Below are 17,750 nucleotides of genomic sequence, written 5' to 3' on the forward strand. Positions count from 1 at the left end.
TTAAATAGACTATTTTTTTATTAGTGTAAATGCCATAATAATTGCTATTAATCCTTCATCTCCTATATATACCTAGGATGAGCAGGAAATTTTAAAAACAAGAAATCTATAACCTTCTCCCTCAAAATCTTGCCCATCTTCCTCGTCTTTCATGTGCTCAAAATCGTGTTCTAGTTTGCCGGGCTCTTTTGTTTGAGTGCTCAAACATAGAGTCATAGTTCGTTTTATCCTGAGAAACCTATGTTACAACGCTCCCAGTACCCAAGGGGTAGCAATTAGCAAATAAGGTTTTAATGAGAGTGTGATTCACACAACTCGAACTAACCCCTTTAAACTTTCCTTCTTCTGCTTGTTATTTTTCTAAAATTAATATTATTTTGTAGTAATATTATTTTTGGCCTAATAAAAAAACTGCCGCCAACCAATTTTATTTATTTTTTTTTTTTTAAACCGCCGGTCACCTTTACTAGAGAAGGCAACCAGATTGGTCTTCTTCGCCACTGGAAAAAACGACCAGCTGGTCACCTTCTCCATCATCGCCTTCTTTTTCAATGGCAATGGAGTCCCGGCGACTGTTCGCTAGTTGCATAAATCCTAATAGCCAGTTATTTCAGGTAGATCATCGGCTATTGAGTTTAGATGCACCAAAATGATAATTTTGAATTTTTAATTACACTTTTTTAAAGTTTAAGAATTTAAATTAATCTTTCGTGTAAAGTTTAAGGATATGACCCATTTCTTTTTTATTTTGTTTGTTTGTTTGTTTTTGTTTTTGTTTTTAGTTTTAAATTGTTTTCTAAACCAATTGATACAGATTAGACAACAATATACTCTGTAAAATAGTGTAACCAAGGCAATGAATGCAGTTTAAGAAAGCAGTTGGGAATACTGTCTAACTAGGAATACCTTAGATCAGAGATTTATGGTTGACGAGGACAAACACTAAATAACGCAATAAAGCTTAGTTGCATGCATTCAACCATGTACGTACTGGTCACTGGTGCCATGTGCGTGCACGTTGAATTGATACACAGTTCAATTGAAAACAACACCATTTAAGGTGACATTTGATTTGAAATATTTGTACACTATTATGAGATTTGATACTTATTATCAGTTTAAAATAAATAAATAAATAAATGACCAATTGACAGTAATAATGGGTTACCGGGTATGTAATCTAAGTATTATTGAAGTAAGATGGTACAGTGTTTGAGTACTTGAGAACAATATTGAGCGTAGTGCTCAGTGTACAAGTGAATGTAATATCTATTGTCTAGTAAGAAGTGTAAGAAGTGTCCCCCTTCACTATGTGGTTGTGAGCCTTTTTATTCCCTTCAGCTCAGTAATGGAGCGTTGATGAAGAGTTGATCGTTGGACATCAGTACCTGAGGTGTTGAATGCTGAGGAGCTGAACGTCTGTCATCAATGCTGAGGAGCTGAACGTTGGCCATCAATGCTGAGGAGTTGAACCGTTGAGCATTGATGCTGAGGGGTGAGGTGTCTTGGGTGCTGCCAATAGTGTGAGGTGTCTTTGGGTGCTGCCAATAGTTCCGGGTCGGGTACCCAATTACCCTGTCACCAATAATTAAATCTATATTTATATTATTAATAACAACAAAATTCTCCATTTTAACTTTCCGTCCAAAATACACCTATACTATTAAGGTTTACGTAATATTGTAAAAATTAAGATAATTCAATTTCTATTCGTACTACAATTGTATATTAAAATATATAGTAATACAATTCCTAATACCATATATATTCTTTTCTACTTTCTTATTCGTAATACAATTTCAGATTAAAATTACTAATCGTAATAATGCAGTACTAATACTTTCCTACAACGTATATCTATACTATTAATAAAAATAAAATTCTCCATTTTAATTTCTCGCCCAAAACACTCATATACTATTAAGGTTTGCGTAATATTGTAAAAATTAGGATAGTATAATTTCAATTAGTACTACAATTGCGTACTAAAATAATATGGTAATAAATTCTCAATAAAATATATTTTTTCTTATTTTCTTAACCGTAATACAATTCTAGATTAAAATTACTGATCATAATAATACAGTACATATACTTACCTCCAACGTAATCTATACTTCTATACTATTAATAAAAACAAAATCATCAATTTTAACTTCCCGCCCAAAATACGCCTATACTATTAATTAAGGTTTATGTAATATTGTAAAAATCTATACTATTAATAAATAAAAAATCCTCCATTTTAACTTCCTGCCCAAAACACTCCTATACTATTAAGGTTTACATAATATTGTAAAAATCTATACTATTAATAAAAACAAAATCTTCCATTTTAACTTACCGTCCAAAACACTGCTATACTATTAAGGTTTACGTAATATTGTAAAAAACTATACTATTAATAAAAACAAAATCTTTCGTTTTAACTTACTGCCCAAAACACTCCTATATTATTATGGTTTGCGTAATATTGTAAAAATTAGGATAATACAATTTCATATTCGCACTACAATTGTATACTAAAATTTGGTAATACAATTCCTAATAGAATATATTATTTCTTACTTTCCTATTTGTAATACAATTCTAGATTAAAATTACTAATTGTAATAATACAGTACATATATTTCTCTGCAACATAATCTATACTATTAATAAAAGCAAAATCCTTCATTTTAACTTCCCACCCAAAACACTCCTATACTATTAAGGTTTACGTAATATTGTAAAAATTAGGATAATTCAATTTCTATTCGTACGTATATTAAAATATAGTAATACAATTACTAATACAATATATATTCTTTTCCACTTTCCTATTCGTAATACAATTTTTGATTAAAATTACTAATCGTAACAATACAGTACTTACACTTTCCTACAACGTAATCTATATCTATACTATTAATAAAAATAAAATCATTCATTTTAACTTCTCGCCCAAAACACTCCTATACTATTAAGGTTTGCCTAATATTGTAAAAATTAGGATAATACAATTTCAATTCATACTACAATTGTATACTAAAATATGGTAATACGTATAATTCCTAATAAAATATATTTTTTCTACTTTCTTAATCGTAATACAATTCTAAATTAAAATTACCAAATGTAATAATACAGTACATATACTTCCCTACAACGTAATGTTGTAAAATATGGTTGATAAAACAAATTCTTGCTAAGTAGTCATTTACTGTATTTGTATGTATGAATATAGGAAGGCAAAGAGAGAAATTGGCCCAAACAAGCCTTTCTTATTCAATATTCTAGAGAGAGTTGAGAAGAATTGTATACTGTATTGTAGATAGAAAATGCTAGAGTAGAAGCGGAACAAGCCCCCTAAAATGAAGGGCCCTAACCCCCTATATAGGTTGCTAACCTGAACCCGAAACTGAATAGACGTACAAAATGTGTAGTGCGGTATACCCGGGGTATATTCCATATCAATGGTAATACAATTCCTATTCGTACTACAATTCTACATTTAAATTACATGAGAGCTCGACATAATCGTCATCAACAATATACTTGTAGTTAGTACATATATATACTTCCCTGCAAATTGTAAATAACAATATTATTCTACAGAATCTGTAAATCGTGAACAATAATATTAGTCTCGAAAGCATGATCAATTCTACCATCGTGATCGTTCACTAATGGGTTCTATTTTCATCTCTGCTTTTGACATATCCCCAAGACGAGAAAAAATTGTATAAGTTTCCGGTTGATGGTTATTATTTGTCCAGGGAATATCAAAGAAGACAATTGTGTTACCTTCTTTTCACCCTCAATTTTTTAAAGTTGAGAAGAAAGCAATGGTTTTTCTTTCTTCTCACACTTAATTTCATGCCACTTTTGTTACCTCAAAAATACGATGAATTGTATGATAGTAATAACATATTTTTTTTATGTAACATTTATTTATTTATTCCATTATTTATAGTGTGGTGAATTTCATGACATTTTATATTACGAAAGTCGACCTTGAGTATCTCAGATTTTTCAACTCAACACGAGTTTAGTATGCCTCTTTCTACTTCTACCGAGTAGAAATACAGATTTAAAGAATAAAACTCCTTGAATCTCCAACGCTAAGACTTGGTTTCTTTAAAATAGCCTTGCTCTTCAATCTTTGCAACTCAAGTCTTCACTAGCTATATGCGTCATAGCTTTAGCTCTCTCATTGGTCACTTTGAATAAAACTTAATTGTAAACTTTTGATCACTTGTAAATTTTCGCTTGGAAGGCCAACACCATCTTCAGTCTTGAATGAAGGTATTTATAGGCATTTTGGAATGAATCCGTTGGAGGGAAACCCATTTTAAAAGTCCTTTAATCATCGGGTAATAACTAGTGGACAGTTCGAAAGGTTACTTTTGCGTCAGATTTTCCAACTGTTAGACCACCTTTATTAGCTCAACTTTACTTTTTGTTCTACTCCTGTTGTCTAAACTTTTTAAGGAAAATATTTGTTTGGATGTGTAGCTAGGACTCCATTTACCTTGGTCACATTTTTCTCTTAAAGCTTGTTTGTTTAAGGTTTCGAACTGTTTGCTCAGAGAATGTCTCGAGCAGTCCTTTCGAATAGTTAACTCTTAGCATTCTAGTTAATGTTTTGAACCTTAAGCTTTTAACATTTCGGATTCAAACAATTGACGTTACTAATTTACCTTTTACTAGTCCCTAAGCTACATACTATTCTGTAAGGTAGACCCTTCCACTTTTTGGCCTTTGCAACCTTCTAGTCTTGTACTGTTCAACTTCTACTCTTCCACACTTCATCTCGGACTATTCAGGTCTTCAACTCTTTGAAGATTGTCTTCTAACTATCCAAGACGTAACTATTCAAGTTACTATTTGGACTATTCGAACTGAATAAATAGAGTTCCTAAGCCTAAAAGGTAAAAGAATTGGGGACTAAAATTTCCTAACTTTGGAATCATCAAAATCTAAAATACACTTGTTCCTAAGATGATAATACTTAGATAATGTGTCAGCTTTTCCTTTATAGTTGGATTAATGAAACTAAGTTCTTAACATGGTTTAAATGGTTGGGAGAATTAAAATACAGGTTGTAAGCATTCTGGTATAATTGATTGGGGAGCCATGGCAAAGGATCTCACATTTTTTTTTTCTTCATTTGTGTGCTAACAATTATTTGTTTCAGCAGCATGAGTGCCAACGATGACGATGGCCACCATTTGATATGAGTGTCTCTCGATGGATTGATCTTTTTGCTTCACTAAATTGAGAGGTTTTGGTGCCTCTTTGAATTGAAAGAGTAGTGGTCGTTTGCTTGAACTCCGTCTCTTATGCTTTGATTTGTTAGTACATGATGATTGTTGTTGGTGTAAATTAAAATTATCAATCCAATGGTAAATAATGGAAAACAAGATGCATTGCAGAATTAAATAAATAGTTTATTACCAAAATGATCCATCGACTATTGCGAAATTAACAATTTGGTCCTCAACAATATTTCGTGACCAATTAAGTCCCTTGACTTTGAAAAATTTAACCAATTTGGTCCTCCATTTATTTTTCCGTTAAACATCTGTTAAATCGGGACCAAATTGGTAATTTTGCTATAGTCAAGGGACTAAATTGGTAATTAATTTTTTACTGAAATGGTCCATTGACTATAGCAAAATTACCAATTTGGTCCCGATTTAACCGATGTTTAACGGAAAAATAAACGGAGGACCAAATTGGTTAAATTTTTCAAAGTCGAGGGACTTAATTGGTAATATAACATAAGAATCAGTTTAGAACAGAACAATTACCCAAGTCTGAACAAAAAAGTGTAACCTGTAAAATTACAATGTACTTATGTAAATGTACAACTCGATATCACTATTATTATTATTATTATTATTATTATTATTATTATTATTATTCAAAACATGTTATCAACACGAAGTCTCGGATTCAACTATTATATAAGTTCTTTATATATTTATATATTTCATAATATTTAATACTATTGTATTCAATACCACAAATATGTCAAATCTTACAAATCTTGAGTTTGTGCGCTTGATACTGTTAGACATGTATGCCGCCGCGCCCTAGGAGTCAATATTTATTGTTTTGGGCACTAATTTCTAATTAAATAAATTAAATAAATATAATAAATAATTGTTTTATATATTTTATTTTGGCTTAAGTTAATATTTGATATTATTCCGTACAATCTTCTTAATTCTTCATTCTTAAGAGTTAAGAATATGAGTGACGAAAATTAACAAATGAAGTATTGTAAAACTGTTCATAGTCATAGTAATACTAATTGGACATTAGAATTTCGATAAGTCTAACACATTATCTTTCTTATAGTGAGTCACATGCCATTCTGTATGAGATACAGAGAGTGGACATGTGGATGATTGTTAGAGAACAAGTCATTGAACAATGACGGACTACAACGTACATCATGGTGTTTACCTACGGGTCATCGGTATGTGGTATGTTACAAGTATGCGATGATCCTTTGACTTGAGACGACATGGTTTACATATGGTGGACTAGTTTTTGTCATCAGTATGCATCTTTTGTTCCTTATGGGGCTATAACTGTACTTGGTAGCCTAGTTCAGTATTGTACGGAGAGATGTGTGCATTCAATAGAGGATCCACCGCCTTAAGGTAACAAGGATGTTCTAGTCTATTTAATAATCATACAACGAGAATCTCTTGCCAGAGTATAATGAAGTTGGACTTCAAGTTATGAATATTGAATAGACAGATTGACCAGGTTTATGGGTTTAACCAAGTTTGACTATGACCTTACCTGGTTTGGAACAAGTGTTGCGTGGAAAGAGTGTTGCATGGTATTTGTAACGAAAAGTTTCATTATAATATATTTATATATATTCATTGTCAACTAGGTAGTCATACATACTGCTAGGTGTCACTCATGACTTACGGGTTATTTAATAATGAGTTATTAAATATTTGTGTTTCATTTGGTTGGGAAAGAGTTATCGATATGAATTAATACATTCAATATTGTGTTGTTTTGGGCTTTTAAAGGCTAGCGCGCACCTTTGGGCCCAAACTAGGCATCCTCTTTCTTAAGGTACATAAATGAAATATGATTTGTCAGAAAATAGTTTTCACGTAAAATCTCTAGAAGTTCTCGCGTGTCTAGCCAGTAGACGGACTAGAGGCCGTACAATTGGACGGTTTTGGATTTGCATATGTCAAAGCATGCTTTAAGCGTAAAATATTCTAACTTCCCCAATTACATACAATCTTAGAAAAAGCGATTGATGCTTCCGCTGCGCATATATGAATTTTCTAACAGATATATCTGAAAAAATTTATCTTTCATTATTATTGGATGTTGAAATACATTTAAATGCAAAGGGTCTCGGTGATACTATGAAAGAAAATAAGAATGCAACAATACAAGATAGGACTAAGGCATGACTTTTATTCGCCATCATCATGACCAAGGGTTAAAATGATTATATATTAAAGTTGATACAAATAGTTTATGATGGAGCGATGGGACCTAACGAGAGGTGATTTGGGTGGACCTCGTTTTCTAAGTAATATCACCTTAGCTGAGGCACACGACGTCAGCTGATTAAAGCTCAACCAACAAGCTCTCATCTTGGATTCCTATGATTGCTTTAGGTTGGAAAAGCACGACCGCAGAGACTACTATATCAATTTAGGAGGTTTATGTCATTGCAATTATTATTTCATGGATCATGGCTCACACATTTGTGTAAATCATAAATAAAAAGTAAATTTTTAATATTCTAAAACTAAATTATTTGTATACCTAAAATACATTATTTCAAAGTAATGCCTTTTTTTTTTTTTCATTTTACTATATTAAAAAATGTACTACTCCACGCAATAATGTGCCGTGTCCATTATGCAATAATGTACTACTCGAAGTCAGTGAAAGCCTTACTGAGAGGATTTCCAAAACCTTGAGATATTTTGATGCCGAAATAGAGTATAAAACATGTTTCTTTATCCGCTAGAAGGAGGGCTTGAACCTCCGACCTTGTGGTAAACAGCCACACGCTCTAACCAACTGAGCTATTCCAGCTACTTAATATATAACATCGTTTCTGAATATATATTCATAATAATCGTTCTCTAGTGTTTTCTTATTCACTTAATGGCCAAGTATGTTTTAATCTATAAATTTTATTATTATTATGAAATGATACATACAGCATAAGTAAAATAAATTATATAGGTTACGTTGCAAGACAGATCTTATCAAAATATTAATCTCAGGAAAAGGAGTACGTAATCAAGTGGTTAGAGCAAAACTCTTATATCTGAATGTCACAAGTTTAAATTACCAATTCCCTCTTGGTCGAGCCCATCGTATGGTATTCCTAATAGTTTGCTGACTATTACACAGAAACGATATATAAACAATGCGCATTCTTAACTAGTAACAAATTACAAGTTTTTCTTGTAAAAAAAAAAAAAAAACTAATCTCAACTAAACTTTTTAGTAGCCAATAAACAAATAATGCAAATTTTTAAAATAAATTTATGTTAAAAGGTTTTTAATGTATTAAATCTATATCTAAAAACATAATAAGTCTCAATCCAGGTTATACCCCTGGTTTATGTCCGTTTTTTCCGTTAATTTTTATTGTACCTTATGCTATAAAAGTTGTACTACATAATTTTTTGGATAGAAATATCCCTACCGCTACATTATAATTACCATGCACATGCATACACAATATTTTTCTTACATTCTTCAATGGTAAGTTTGAATTCATTTATATTTTAATTAAATATTACCATAGTTATATTTAATAATTTATCATTTCTATAATTCTTACTTCAATAATATTAATATAAATAAATAAATAAATAAATACACACACACACACACACACACACACAATTATTTAAAAATATTAATATTATAAATGAACAGCAACATAATGCATTTGCAGTTGAATTGAGACAAGATTTTTGGATATCAATCTGTGGAAATTGTTGAATTGAGATAGTTGAAATCAAGTATTATGTATATCCATATATGAATATGAATTTATAAGGGATATATCTCTAATTAGAAGAAGACTATATTTTTTCTCAAAAAAAAAAAAGAAAAAAAAGAAGACTATATTTAAACAAATTTTATTCATTTTCAAAGACAAAAATATTGCAATACAACGTTGAGTACCCTTAAAATTACAGTGGAATATATTTATTACAATGAATTTGAATTTCTTGTATTATTTTCAAATACATACATAAAAATTTTACTCGAATATCTATGAAACTTCGACAGCTAAAAAAAATGCATTATATCTATTTCAAAATGATTTACTAATTCGGTTTAAATATTGGGCACAAGTCTTCGCGCAAAGCGCGTAGAAAAAACTAGTATATATATATATATATATAAACAAAATCCTCCAAAACGAAATCCTATTTCCCTCCCAAAATATTGTACATTAAAACAATTAAAACAATAAAATAATATTAAAAGTACAATAATATTAAAACAAGAAATCCTATAACATCAAAACATTGTTATACATTAGGATTAGTACATTGTTATAATCTATATCTATATATATAAAAAAACAAAATCCTCCAAAACGAAATCCTATTTCCCGTCCAAAATATTGTACATTCAAACAATTAAAACAATAACTAAGTTGCCAGAGAGAACGAGCACATTGGGCCAATTTCTAAAAATTCCTAACAATGATATATAAAATCTCTAAAGTTACAACATCGCATGCCTACATCTACACATTAGCTATTAATTTGAGCAATTATTTACTCGAATTCAAGCAATGGTAACATCAACAAATTAACATAAATGACGCAACTCATATTTTCACTTGCACTATATAATATTTGATGTTATAATTTAAATAATTGTATATCTATTCAAATATTCTTAATATATTATAACAAACCCATTCTGTGCATTGCACGGGTGTAAATACTAGTTGAGTAAAAAAAGAATAAATTATAATTCAACACATTAGTTATAATTGACTTTTTACCATTTGCTGCTGTATTTGAATTGTAAGGAGAAAATATCATTTTTACTTCATCATCAATTATAATACATGTATCAATTTTAGTTTTTAACTATTTAAAATTTCAAATTATTAGGTGAATGACTATTCAATTTGTATTACATTTGGTCCTTAACAATTAACATTTTCAAATTAGGAGCATGACTATTCAATTTGTATCACATTTGGTCTTGCCGTTAAATTTTCCAGTCAAATTTTTGGCCAAATCACAGATGACCGGCTAATTTATTTAAATTTTATTTTTAAAAATATTTTAATAATTTTAAATTAAAAAAACTTTTAAAAAATAAAAAAAATAGCCACCCCAACCCTCCTCCTTCGCCGCTGCGGAGAAGGAGGAGGAGGGGCTGGGGTTGCCTTTTTTTTTTTTAATTTAAATTTTAAAGGTTTTTAATTTAAAAATTACCAAAATAATTTTTAAAATAAAAATTAAATAAATTTGTCAGTTACCGCTGACTTGGTCGGAAATTTGATCGAAAAATTTAACGGCAAGATCAAATATGATACAAATTAAATAGTCCCTCGAATTTGAAAATGATTTTATTACAAACTTACCAATTTGGTCCTCAACAATTTTTTTGTGTCCAATTAAGTCCCTCGACTTTGAAAATTTTAATCAATTTGATCTTTTGTTTATTTTTGCCGTCAAAATTGGGACCAAATTGGTAAGTTTGCTATAGTCAAGGGACCAAATTGGTAATTTTGCTATAGTCAAGGGACCATTTCAGTGAAAAATTAACTACCAATGATATTTAATTACTAATCCAAATATATATTACTCCCTCTGTCCCATTTTATGTATGTGACTCGATTAACGAGCCTTGACTGAAGTTATTTTTAATTCAATTTTTCATAATATTATGTTTATTATTAATATACAAAATTTATATATTTAGAAACTACGCTAAAAGTAATATTAAACACAAAAAATCAAATTTTAAAAAAAAATAATAATAATAAAGAAAATAAACAATGAATAAAGAGTTAGTTTGACGAATTAATAGTAAGTATGACATATAAAATGAGACAAATGGAGTATTAAATTTCAAGTCAAATTTTGTTGCAGGTTGTGCCCGCCCGTTCCCTTAAGGTTAAGGCCTTTGTGCTCTCTCTACCTTTATACATGGATGAGTCTTGTACGCACGCTAGCAAAATATGTTGATCAACGTCCATACTTATCAATTTAGTGTCTGTTTTAACATGATCCTATTTTTGGTAATATATAAAAACTATGGTTCAATTCTATGTTGTATAATACATCAGTTGACAGTTGCATTCTTCCTCACCATTTGTAGTTCAATTGTCCAAGCCACCAATAATAGGGAAGAGGTTCGATGATCCACAAAACATGGGATATAAATACCTGATTTGAAATTACACAAAATTGATTAACCAATTACATTTAGTATAGAGGAATTAGGGGTAGGAATAGGCCAGGTCCCTTGTAGGGGCCTATGTCCGGGCCTAATTAAAGCCTAGTTAGGCCTAACTCGTTTAGTAGAAAGGTTAGGCTTGAGCCAAATTCAAAAGCCTATTTAACTAAACATGGCCAGGCCTATATATACCAAGCTCGGCCTTCAGGCCTACAGACCTGGCCTATATATATATATATATATATATATATATATATATATTCTATTTTATACCTAATATATATTTTTATATTTACAATACAACCCGAAGTATATATAATTATCAAACACTAACCCCTCCACCTCCAAAATGCCATTCTAAATTATGATTCAATTATAAATAGTATTGCTGCCAATCCTGCTGTATGTATTCTTATTGTTTAATTTTTTTTATTAATTGTTCTTACTGTCATAATATTTAATCAAATATCACAACTTAATTATATGAGTTGATTGTTTATTATTTATGATATTATCTAAGATAACAAATAATAATGAAATTGAACTTAGGTATTTTTTATAAATTTTTTACATATATACTTTAAAAGGCTTAAAAATAGAGTCCATAAATAGACTCAAAGCCTATTTATGATCTATTTTGAAGCCTTTTTAAAAGCCTATATGTTAAATAGGCTTTTAAAAAGGCTTTAGGCCAGACTAGGCTAACTGTAGGCTCAGGCTTGAGCCTTAAAAAAAGCCTACATACAGGCTCAGGCTCAAGCTCAGGCTTTAGATTTTCATAGCAGGCTCAGGCCTAAATTTCTAAAGCTCGGCTCGGCCTAGCCTATTTCCACCCTAAGAGGAATGAATAACGAGTGTCATATTTCTCAATGACTAAGAGTACTATTACTAACCTTTGTTTTATTATCTAATCAATAATAAGTGATGATAGTATCAATTAATAAAAATAAAATAGAAAACGAATGAAAAATCAAAGGGCAAAAATAAGGAGCAAAGAACCAATGAGAACTGTGTACTTGAATTACTTATTAATTCCCATAGTGTCTCATTGACCACATCACCACAATAAATATATGCCACAATACAATTGAATATGATTAAGAGTCTAAGACTATGAGATCTCCTAATTATTTATGCTAATATCTTTCTAAAAAAACAATAACAATTAATCTCTATGTTGATATTAGAATCATTTCTCAAATAAAACCCTCAAGGATCTTTCTAAAAAAACAGTAACAATTAATCTCTATGTTGATTAATTAGAACAATTTCTCAATAAAAACCCTCAAGGACCCCATTAAAGATTTGTAAGTTGCATTACCAAATTAACTCAAACACAAAGGATTGATGTCATCCTATCTCTGGGATTGCACTTCACTACTTTCAATCATGTGGTGATCTAAAGATGCAAGGGAATACACTTATCCCAAATGCATGCATCAAACATGAATTTAATAAGCTAGCAATTATTAATTCAATTTAAACACAATTGCATCCGAGAACAAACAATTGTATTGGGTCAAATATAGAAATTAAGCATTATGAATCATACTAGGGTTCATCATAAATTCAAGTAGTAAAAAATCAGTTTAAACATGGAAACAAAAGCAAAAGACTACATGATAGGAAGATTTTTTTAATGAATGAAGAACCCCCGTTGAATTGCATTAAACCATCAACTAAGACATTGTTTGGCACGCCTAGCTGAAAAGCTGAAAGTTGAAAAGCTAGTATCTAACTTATTGAAATTAAAGTGTTTTGTAAAATTAGCTATTGAATAAGATGATAAGTGTAAAAAAGACATAAAAGACATTTTTATAAATTTATATATTCAAATTTAAATAGTGATATATTGCAATATAAATATATGGGAAAATAGCACTTTTCCCCCCTGAGTTGTATACTTATAGCACTTTTCCCTCCTAAGTTGTTCAAGTAAACACATTTGCCCCCTCAATTATTTCAAAAGTGGCTATTTATCCCTACTCTGTTAAATAGATGTTTGGGCTGTTAAAAATGAGGGTAAAAATGACATTTCACTTCTTTTCCTTGGCTTCTAACTGTTAAGTTTTTTCTTCAAACCTTATATATTTATATGGTATTTGTCTATATTTGAATGAATATATTCTAAGAAAATAAAGATTGGGAAACTTTGAAATGGGAGATTTCGGAGTTTCTTTAGGGCTGCGAATCTATGTTTATTTGATTCCTAATTGATAGTGCAATTTGCATGTATGCTACTCTGCTATATCATTTGTTTAAGTGGGATTTGTAATCTATAAGCTATTTTGTTCCCAAAAAACACACTAACGTTTCTTGTCGCAATGGGTTTTCCAAGTTTCTACTAGCGAAGGCCCGCAAATTATATCGTGGACCGTAGTCCACAATGCATCCTGGACCGTGCATTAAAACGACGTCGTTTTGATTAATGAAAACAGACGGATGAATTCGCGCCACTCACTTTCAGTTCATATACACTGCAGTTACATTTCAACACAACTTCTTCAGTTACATTTCAACACAACTGCAGTTACATTTCAACACAACTACAGTTACATTTTGATATAACTACAGTTTCATTCGATAATATAAAAACACAAATGTGAAACTGTTATTCAGTATCAGTTCATATACACTGCAGTTACATTCCAACACAACTACAGTTACATTTCGATATAACTACAGTTTCATTCGATAATATAAAACACAAATGAGAAACTGTTATTCAGTATCAGTTCATATACACTGCAGTTACATTCCAACACAACTACAGTTACATTTCGATATAACTACAGTTTCATTCGATAATATAAAACACAAATGAGAAACTGTTATTCAGTATCAGTTCATATACACTGCAGTTACATTCCAACACAACTACAGTTACATTTCGATATAACTACAGTTTCATTCGATAATATAAAACACAAATGAGAAACTGTTATTCAGTATCAGTTCATATACACTGCAGTTACATTCCAACACAACTACAGTTACATTTCGATATAACTACAGTTTCATTCGATAATATAAAACACAAATGAGAAACTGTTATTCAGTATCAGTTCATATACACTGCAGTTACATTCCAACACAACTACAGTTACATTTCGATATAACTACAGTTTCATTCGATAATATAAAACACAAATGAGAAACTGTTATTCAGTATCAGTTCATATACACTGCAGTTACATTCCAACACAACTACAGTTACATTTCGATATAACTACAGTTTCATTCGATAATATAAAACACAAATGTGAAACTGTTATTCAGTATCAGTTCATATACACTGCAGTTACATTTCAACACAACTACAGTTACATTTCGATATAACTACAGTTTCATTCGATAATATCAAAACAAATGTAAGGCAGTATCTTTTGAGATGAACTGTAGTGTCAATTACGGGCTCCGTCTCCCACTTAATGAAACGACGTCGTTTTGGGACCACGGTCCATAATATAAGGACTTGCGAAGGCCATGAATTTCATATTTTTGGAGAGTGTAATTATGATGTATGCTTTTTCATGTATTTTGTACTATATATACCATGATTAGGAGAGAGTTTAGTAGTATTCAAGGAAACAACATAAAAAAATTTGCAATATAATAAAGGGATAGGTGGAGGTTGAATCATGGAACATGGATACGAGGAAGCTGCTAGTCCTAGTGCCCAGTTCTTGAGTAGTTTAATGCTTAAATTAGCCTCATAGTTCATATCTGCGATTAAATTAATCTGAGGAAGCTTCTAGTCCTAAGCCTCATCAGTGCTTAAATTAATCGGAGGTTTTCTTCTATAATGCTCTGTTCCATCCAGCAGCTAAGGAAAGGAGATAAAGTATCATTTTTACCCTCAATTTTAACAACCCAAACATCTATTTAATGGAGAGGGAGATAAATAATAGCCACTTTTAAAATAACTAATAGGGCAAATGTGCTTACATGAACAAAGGGGGAAAAGTGCTAAGTATACAACTCATGAGGAAAAAGTGTCATTTTCCCTAAATATATATTTCACACTAGTAAACATCGCACGGATAAATTTTTTTATTATATATAAACAATTTTAATATTTGAAAGTATATACATTTATTTGAAATTATATGATTTGTATATTAGTTAAAAACTAACTCCCAGTTGCCTCCACTAAGGCTTGAACCCACTCCTATCATCCATGTGAGAGTGTTAACTAGGACACTAGGTACCACTAGACCACAAGGTCTTTGATTACTTAAAAATTATAATAGGAAAAGTCTAAAAAAAAATAGAAGGAAAAGCATGGTTAATTGAATTATTTTAAGTAATAAAACTTTAGTATAATCAAATGAAGATCCGTATGTTTAATTATTATAGGAAGATTAAAGTATTAAATATAGGTTGGTAATATGGGCGTAATATGTTTATGTTTAATATCCTTTAACTATGGATGTAATATGTGTATAGTATGTTTAATTTCTTTTAATTACCCACCGTAATATGTGTATGTTTAATTTCCTATATGGGCAGGAAAATTTATCATTAATTCTAATAAGAATGACGTCATTTTATTATGATTACTAATGGTAATTAAAGAGTATATATTATTCTTAATTATTATACTAATTATGGCTTCCATGTAATCTGAATAATTATATTAATTAAGGAGTATATATTATTATTAATAAAATAACATGTGTATGTGTAATTTTGTTTAATTATAGATGTAATACGTGTATGTTTAATTTTTTTTTTTAAATTATGTTCATAGTATGTGCATGTTTAATTTCCTTGATTGATTAGATAAATCTATATTACAGCAAGTATAAAAAAACAGTTTAATAAAAATATAATGTGTGAATTAATTTATTAATTAACATAATTGTTAAGATTTTATTCAAAAGTAACCATCCATTAGGATAATTTTATATGTATAATACTCAATTTGGAATAATTTGCATAATAATATGTGAATTAGCATAATAATATGTGAATTGGAATAATTATCATAATTTTTTGTAATCTCCTTTAATTATGGACTTAACATATGTATTATCAATTTCCTTATCTGATTAGATAAAATGTATATTACAGAAAGTATTAATTCCTTAATTGCCATAATTTTTAAGATTTTATTCAAAAGTGATCAAAGGAAGTGAATGGGCAATTGATATTATTTGAAGTAAAAAAATATAATTGTCGTAAGGAGAGAATTTCTATATTCAATTCCTATAATAAATTAAGATGTTAAATACGATTAGCAATTACCATGGGTCATTTAGATGGTAAATAGTATATGATAGCTACCTATATAAATTACCATAAAATAACATATTAATATATTGATCAATATTATAACAAAAGTTGTAAGCCTTTGAGGTACGCTATATATTAGGAAAAGTATCAATTAATTTAAATATGATAGAAAACACCATAAAATAACAGATTAATATATTGATCAGGATTATAACAAAGGTTGAAAGCCTTTAAGGTACGATATATTAGGAAAACATCAATTAATTTAAATATGATAGGAAATTGATGAGGTGATATCAATCTTCCTAATTTTTCATAATTTTATATTTATAATTACCGTTATAAACGAATATAATAGAAAAACTACTACTACTACTACTGCTACTGCTGCTGCTGCTAGTAGTTATTATTATTAGAGTATTATATTATTATTATTATTAGTATAACCTTAACAAAATAGATTTTAAATCGAGGTTACAAAATTTAATACTATTATTTCATTTATTCAAGTATAGTAATCACCATTTTTAACTAATAATTGTACATTGGAAGATTCCAACTAAACCTATAGTATTGTGCAATTAATAATAAATATTAGTAATAATTGGAATCAATAATCAATGATTTATGATTTGCAACCAAAATATTTTGGATACTTAATTGGTTTAATCATAGCATTAGAATTATAATCGGAATCAAAACTTGCTAAAATTTATTATTATTATTATTGACTAATAGGTTGTGAGGGAGACAATTATTAAAAAGTAGAGAAAATTATTAAATTTAGTTTTACTTATAAAGTAAAGCAGTACACAATACTTCTCTTTAAAAAAATATCAACTACACACTAAAAAATACAGATTTAATATAGAACTATCTCTTCATAATCTGCCAGTTTAACTATTCCTTCATAAGAAATAGTAAAGCTACAGTTTTCTACATCTGCAATTGATAATAATAAAAGATAGTATAAGATAACAATAACTAACATCATATTAAAAATAAACTTCTACACCTACAAGATTAAAAAAGTTAACAGGAATTGATTAAAAAAAATGCCACCAAGAATGTGACAA

At 29.6% G+C, this 17,750-nt stretch overlaps 1 non-coding gene across 1 annotated transcript; it reads right to left on the reverse strand.

Annotated features, from left to right (window-relative positions):
- Positions 1–8,005: 8,005 nt before the first annotated feature.
- Positions 8,006–8,079, reverse strand: TRNAN-GUU. The gene has a single exon. It is a non-coding gene; the product is annotated as a tRNA-Asn (tRNA).
- Between the last annotated feature and the right edge of the window lie 9,671 nt (positions 8,080–17,750).

Source organism: Ipomoea triloba, chromosome 8, assembly GCF_003576645.1.
Source record: "Ipomoea triloba cultivar NCNSP0323 chromosome 8, ASM357664v1".
Taxonomy (NCBI): domain Eukaryota; kingdom Viridiplantae; phylum Streptophyta; class Magnoliopsida; order Solanales; family Convolvulaceae; genus Ipomoea; species Ipomoea triloba.